This window comes from Mytilus trossulus, chromosome 9, assembly GCF_036588685.1.
Source record: "Mytilus trossulus isolate FHL-02 chromosome 9, PNRI_Mtr1.1.1.hap1, whole genome shotgun sequence".
NCBI classification, from domain to species: Eukaryota; Metazoa; Mollusca; class Bivalvia; order Mytilida; family Mytilidae; genus Mytilus; species Mytilus trossulus.
Window position 1 is genome coordinate 15191207 of NC_086381.1, and position 7899 is coordinate 15199105.

Genomic DNA, 7899 nt, shown 5'->3' on the forward strand with positions numbered 1-7899 from the left:
CCGTAAATAACTGCGTGAAAATGAATAAAACACAAGTTGATAATTGTCTCTTCTCTGCTAGTTTTAATGTGCATGCAATATTCACTCTGATTTACTTATGAGACCACCGACACTAATAATAATTACCTACAAAATAATCGGTGCTCCTTTACTGGGAAGAACATTTCGGATCCGATCAATTGGGTCCTACTAAAATGCGGGTGAAGAAAAAGCGCCCGGGGAAAAGAAAAAGCGCCCGGGGAAAAGAAAAAGCGCCCGGGGAAGAACAAATAGCGCCCGGGGGAAAAGAAAATGCGCCCGGGGGAAAAGAAAATGCGCCCGGGGAAAATGTATAGATATTCTATTGGCCAGAGACAACTTTGTGTCGATGAAATAAGATATGTACATGGTTTTTTTTTTTAAATTTTAGACAATTAATTTGCAAATTCAGATAATAGACATTTATAATAAACATGATAAAGCACTATTAAAACAAGTATGAATTTTTCAAAGTTTACAATAATATATGAATACTATTTCGAAAGACAGATAATAATAGAACACAGTTTATGCGGAAGATTTATAAAATGTGAAACTTCAAAGATATGTTTTTCAAAAACAATATTAAAATGAAAAATGTAAAAAAAACAACTTAAATTTCACAGATAAATATTTATCTAATCAAAATTAAAAGAGTTACACATAATAAATCAGCACTATACATGTACAGTAGTTAAATGAAGGGGGTAAAAAGCAGGAGTTTGGTTTAATTCAAAACTATGCATTAAATTCCTGAAAAGCATATTTATAGACATTAAAACAGTCAAAGTTTTAGTTTTAAATTATAAAAAGATATAAACAACACTTTCAATGTAGCATCGTACATATCCCAATTCATATTAAGGACAAAACAAGCAATGATTTTTTTAAAGAAAAAAAAAATTGTTATTAAATATTATTATTTTATTCCCCCGGGCGCTAATTTTCCTTCCCCGGGCGCTTTTTCTTTTCCCCGGGCGCTTTTTCTTTTCCCGGGCGCTCTCGGGCGCTCCCGGGTGCTTTTTAGTAGGACCGGATCAATTTATTGGTTCCCTTCCCCCATTCTACACTTCTCCTCAGAAAAAAATGCCTTGCAATGCGTCATAATTATCTGGACTACTAACTTACTTCCATATAACTTCGAAAACAGACAATAATCTATTTCACTGGATGAGATTGGGCTCACGGATTTTTTAATGGATTGGTAATTTTTATTTATAGCACAAGGGGTCAAGTTTACCAAGCAAGACATTTTCACCCTACAAATCAAATGGTTGCCTCCTGACTGACTTACACCTACACAGTACACTGGCTAAAAACATATTCATATGAACATTTGGTATCATTTATTTTGTGTGACAAGTCTTCACCAATGACCTTAGTGAAAGGTTGACGGGCGGATCCAGAACTTTTCATTTGGGGGGGGGTTTATTTAATCAACAAAAATTTTCACACAAAAAGGGGGGCAGGGATTTCTCCTTAATAAGAAATCTCTATTTTCAGCATAAGCTCAAATTTGCCTTTTGAAGAACTGAAATTAATATGAGACGGCTAATGATTTTTCAGATGCTTTACATTTAAATACATCCATGTGACATACACAATTATATATAGCATGTATAGATCCAAATTTAAAAAGCTATTTTTTTTCAATATTTAAATAATGTAGGATCAAATCTTGATACTTGTATGTAGTTGAAATTGTTAGCTTTAAACATTAAAAAATTAACACCCAAAATTTAAACATAAGAGTGACCATGTAGTCTTTATTAATATATGCTATTGCTATGAAACTAGGTCATTGTAGGTAAACTGTCATCTATTCCCTTAAATCTTTGTTCCCAGTCACCCCAAGTTTGATTTAAATAAGTCAAGTATATCTACTCTATTAGCATGATTAGGTCTCTAGTTTGGATAGTTAATAACTTGCAAATTAAAATCATACTACTCCCAAATTTATATTTCTTAAAATATTATGGATGAATTAGCAAGTAAGGGATGAAATTAAATTGGATGAAATGTGGCATTTATTTTTGATAAAGTAGTATGTCTGATGTGGTCAAACTTAATTATAGACCCTTAAGGGGCGGATCCAGTCATTTTAAAAAGGGTGGGGGGTGGGATTCTAACCCAGGACAAAAGGGGAAGGGGGGGTCCAATTACATGTCCCCATTCAAATGCATTGATAATCCAAAAAAAGGGGGGTTCCAATCCCTTGAACCCCCCTCTGGATCCGTGCCTGCCCTTTAAAAATAAAATGATCCTTATTTTGAGTTAAAGCTTATAGATTTTTCTATAATGCTTCTCAGGGGGGGATCCAGCCATTTTCAAAGGGGGGTCCCAACCATGAGTAAAGAGGGGTTCCAACTATATCTCCCATTCAAATGCATTGGTCGGTAAAAGAAAAGGATTCCAACCCTCAAATCTATGGTCAGGTTGTTGTCTCTTTGACACATTCCCTTTTTCCATTCTCAATTTTATCATGTAGTCGTCGTTGTCCCAGGACATTTAGTTTCCGCTTAATTACTTTAGTACAAGTTGATAGAAATCTGTGAAATTCAAACACAAGGTTTGTGACCAGAGTTTTTGTTCAGAGTTTAGGAATTACATGAATTAGGGGCCAAAAGGGGCCAATATTAAACTTTGTTTGATTTTATAGAAAATTGATTTATTGGAGTTCTTTGATATATGCCAAATCTAACTGTGTATTTAGATTCCTAGTTTTATGGTCCTGTTTAAATTTGTCTACCTTAAGGTCCAAAGGGTCCAAAATTAAACTTATTTTGATTTTAACAATATTTAAATTCTTGGTGTTCAGATTAATATGCTGAATCTGAATATTTACTTAGATTTTTCTATTATGGACCCAAATTTCAAGTTGGTCCAAATCGGGGTCCAAAATTTTACTTTGTTTGATTTCAACAAAAATTGATTATATGGGGCTCTATGATATGCTGAATCTAACCATTCATTAAGATTTTTTATATTTTGGTCGTTATCAAATTGGTCCACATTGAGTTCTAAAGGGTCCAAAAGTTAACTTTATTTGATTTCATAAAAAAATGAATTATTGGGGTTCTTTGATCATGTTGATATGCTGCATCTAACCATGTATTGAGATTTTGAAAATTGGGCCATTTTAGAGGTTAATTGTCAATTAATTTTTTTTAAGTACTTGGACCACATTCATTCTGTGTCAGAAACCTATGCTGCATCAACTATTGAATACAATAAAAATTTAAAATTCAGAGTTGTATCGAGCTTGAATGTTGTGTCCATACTTGCCCAAACTGTTCTGGTTTCAACCTGTATGTTTGTATCAAGCTGAGCCATGCATAGCATTTTTATTGGTTATTTATATATATATATTAATTTGAAATTTTTACGAGTGAGACACATACAGATTATACTGTTAACAATATTTCAGAGTTTAACGTAGTCAAGCGAAACAAATTATAGAAGAATAGTTGAATCACCATGTCTTTTTTTGTCAAATTTATGAAAAATTAGTACGCACACAAAGAAAAAGTATGGGAATGTTTGTTTTTTAAACTATTGACCAGGGTGAAAGTCTTTGAAAGTCATGACTGGCAAAAAGTTTATGAAATGAAATAGCACAAATACTCCATTCTTTTTAAATATAACTGCATATAAAGAAAAACACAAACTGATGTTTAATAATAGTTTTTACCCTTTTTATGTTTTATAGGACAAGAAATATAGAAAAATAATGAAAAATATAAACAGTTACAATTGAAATGAGCGCAAAACAAGATAAACAGAATACAACAAGCCTTAGGCTTAAATGGTAAGACCACTTCTATATACTGTAAATTCAGATTTTTCAGGGAATGGACAACTTATTGTGATTACAAAAAAAATCTGCATAAAGATCTATATATGTTTCTGTTATCAAAATATGATTTCTTATTTTTGCGATACTCACCCAGTCACATTATTCACATTACTAAAAAGTTCGAATAATTTCTGAATTACAGTAATAAAAGAAATTGCCTTTGAATGATGACTCATATAAAAATAAGAAAATATGGTATGGTAAATGAGTGACTTATCCACCAGAGTTCAATGAAGCGGATGCAAGAAATTAAAGGCCAATCATGGGCCTGCCTGCCTTCAATAATGAGAAAACACTTCCTTTATAGGTCATTCATTAAAGATCTCAACATATAAAGATTTAAACAATCCAATTTAGTTCAACATGTTCAAAGGCAATAACTATTAATAAAAAAAAAATCAGGCCTTATATAAAATATTGTTTGTTTCTCCAAACCCGACCGACCCTGTAAAAATGGCCCTACTCATAAAATTTTATTGTCAAAACTAAGCCAAATATTATTTTATTCATTTCTGATTTTTCGGGCTTGCCGGATCATCCGATAATATTCAGGCTTTTGGGAAAAATAAAATTATTTACCTACCTACCTACCCACACCTGGCTTGTCAGAATAGGGATTAGTGAAACAAACAATATATTAATTTAGGCAGGCCTCATGTCTGTGAGCACTTAACCTGACCATAATATAGGACAGTGGTTCAATTATTAACACAACATATGAACATTCTATAACAACTATTGCAAGTGGCTCAACTTTAAATATCACTGCAAGGCACTAAACAAAGAATATTAAATCTTGGACACAAAGCACTGAAATAAGATAACTCATAAGCATGACAAGTAAGAATATCAAATGAAAGTTTCTCAAAATGTTCATTAAAACATGATAAAATAAGCTTATTTATATTGCTGTTTTTTTCTCAATTTATAACATTTTATTTTTATTTTGTGTATTTATAGGTCAGATATCTTGGTTTTTATGATCATCAACAGGTCCTGCAGGTCTATACTGAAGAGGAATTTTAATTGTTAATACTTTTCTACATAATGTGCTAATTGGATTACTGATGTGAAATGAACTCAACAGTGTGTTTTTCTGGAAAAAGAAATAGAAAAAAATCCTACAAAATTGCTATAAACAAAATGGAGTACTATCAAAGAACACAATTGTGTAAAATGTAACAACCTACATTCATATTCACTGATGGATTATGGAGAAATTAAGAAAAATAATAGTATCTTTGTCATGTTTGTTGTCGAAATAAACACCTGCTTTATCCAATCATTTCAAATATACAAAGAAGATGTTTGAAGAACATGTTGCCAAAACTTATTCAACAAATTGAAGGAAGATGTCTTGTGGATTGAATTATTTATGCACTGAACTGTTATGTAGGGGGTCGAATACACAGCAGCTGTAACAGAAGACAAGTTAATTTGACATGAAAAGTATTTATTTTATTTAATATTCAAATATGAGCACAATATTAATAACATCACAAATGCTTATTATCAGATTATTGTATTGTCTTAAACATGCTAAACAGTCAGCCTTTTGCTTTTGTATGTTAAATACTCACCATGAAAATTTGTATTACAGTAATAAAGTTTTAATTATCTTTTTTATCAATAATTCAGTCTAGGAGAAAATATATGAATACTGTTTGTACTGTAATCATAGAGGAAAAACATTTCCTTAAGGGAAATTTGATGTTCAGAAATTTCCCTAGAGGAAATTTGAAGAACAATGATTTCCTCAGAGGAAATTTGTTGTCTTGAATTTTCCTCCAAGGAAAAGTGTTTGTCAAAAATTTCCTCACAGGAAAAAGTATTTCCTCCAAGGAAAATTTGAAGCTACAAATTTCCTCACAGGAAAAAGTATTTCCTCAAAGGAAAATTTAAAGCTGCAAATTTCCTCGAAGGAAAATTTGAAGCTGCAAATTTCCTCAAAGGAAAAAGAATTTCCTCTAAGGAAAAAGAATTTCCTCTAAGGAAATAGAATTTCCTCGAGTTTCAATGGATTTGACCTACCATTTTAAGGAAGTAAATGCCACTTTTAATGGTTTTTAAAGCGTTTTTACCATTTTTGCCCTGTTTCCATGGAAACGGCAGACATTTTGGAAATTCCAACGCCAATTTCCACATCTACTAAAGTTGCTCATCGTTATGCTAAAGTTTCAAAAGAATTGGAGCATTTTCATATTTTTGAAATTTTTGGTGTAGTTTCCATGGCAACATAGTAGTTCCAATGATTACCAAAATCCTCCAAAAGCAGTATATGGCCGCCACCTACATTGTATTAAAATATAATGATTCTGAGTTAAAGCATCTCTAAAATATTCACCAAAACCAAAAACTGAAATTTTTCACAATTGTTCGGTTTCCATGGTAACGGCAGCCATTTTTTATGCTTTTGGAACAAAAAATTTCGGGTTGCAGTAGGTCTTACTGCAACCCGAAATTTTTTGTTCCTGATTGTAGTCAACTATCATTATGGCACCCTCAACGGAGTTGGGGTGACGTATTGTTATTCTACGTTTCTTTTTTTTTTTATTATGGCACCCTCAACGGAGTTGGGGTGACATCTTGTTATTCTACGTTTCTTTTTTTTATGGCACCCTCAACGGAGTTGGGGTGACATATTGTTATTCTACGTTTCTTTTTAAGTCACCAAAACGGAGTTTTGGGGACTTTATGTTTTTGTTCGGTTTCTTATTATTATGTCACCCGATCGACAATGTCGGGTGACATATTGCTTTTCTTATGTTTCTTTGTTATGTCACCCTGACGGAGGTCGGGTGACATATTGTTATTGTACGATTCTTTTTTTATGGCACCCTCAACGGAGTTGGGGTGACATATTGTTATTCTACGTTTCTTTTTTTTCTTTTTATTATGTCACCCTGACGGAGGTCGGCTGACATATTGTTATTGTACGATTCTTTTTTTTATTTATAGTTTTTATTTTTAGCTCACCTGGCCCGAAGGGCCAAGTGAGCTTTTCTCATCACTTTGCGTCCGGCGTCTGTCGTCGTCCGTCGTCGTCCGTCGTCGTCGTCCGGCGTTAACTTTTACAAAAATCTTCTCCTCTGAAACTACTAGGCCAAATTAAACCAAACTTGGCCACAATCATCATTAGGGTATCTAGTTTAAAAATTGTGTCCGGTGACCCGGTCAACCAACCAAGATGGCCGCCATGGCTAAAAATAGAACATAGGGGTAAAATGCAGTTTTTGGCTTATAACTCAAAAACCAAAGCATTTAGAGCAATTCTGACATGGGGTAAAATTGTTTATCAGGTCAAGATCTATCTGCCCCGAAAATTTCAGATGAATCGAACAACCTGTTGTTGGGTTGCTACCCCTAAATTGGTAATTTTAAGAAAATTTTGCTGTTTTTGGTTATTATCTTGAAAAATATTATAGATAGAGATAAACTGTAAACAGCAATAATGTTCAGCAAAATAAGATTTACAAATAAGTCAACATGACCGAAATGGTCAAATGACCCCTTTAGGAGTTATTGCCCTTTATAGTCAATTTTTAACCATTTTTCGTAAATCTAAGTTATCTTTTACAAAAATCTTCTCCTCTGAAACTACTGCGCCATATTAAACCAAACTTGGCCACAATCATCATTGGGGTATCTAGTTTAAAAATTGTGTCCGTTGACCTGGTCAACCTACCAAGATGGCTGCCATGGCTAAAAATAGAACATGGGATAAAATGCAGTTTTTGGCTTATAACTCAAAAACAAAAGCATTAAGAGCAAAACTGGCATGGGTTAAATTGTTTATCAGGTCAAGATCTATCTGCCCTGAAAATTTCCGACGAATCGATAGTCAATTTTTAACAATTTTCATAAAATTTGTAAATTTTTACTAACACTTTCAACTGAAACTACTGGGCCAATCATTATAGATGGGGATATATGTACGCAGCAAGAATGTTCAGTAAAGTTAGATCTACAAACATATCACGATCACCAAAACACAATTTTGTCACGAATCCATCTGTGTCCTTTGT

At 32.9% G+C, this 7899-nt stretch overlaps 1 long non-coding RNA gene across 1 annotated transcript; it reads left to right on the forward strand.

Annotated features, from left to right (window-relative positions):
• Positions 1-1087: 1087 nt before the first annotated feature.
• On the forward strand, positions 1088-5355 carry LOC134683620 (uncharacterized). The gene is made up of 3 exons (XR_010101065.1): positions 1088-1222; positions 3728-3826; positions 4835-5355. It is a non-coding gene; the product is annotated as an uncharacterized LOC134683620 (long non-coding RNA).
• Positions 5356-7899: the final 2544 nt, after the last annotated feature.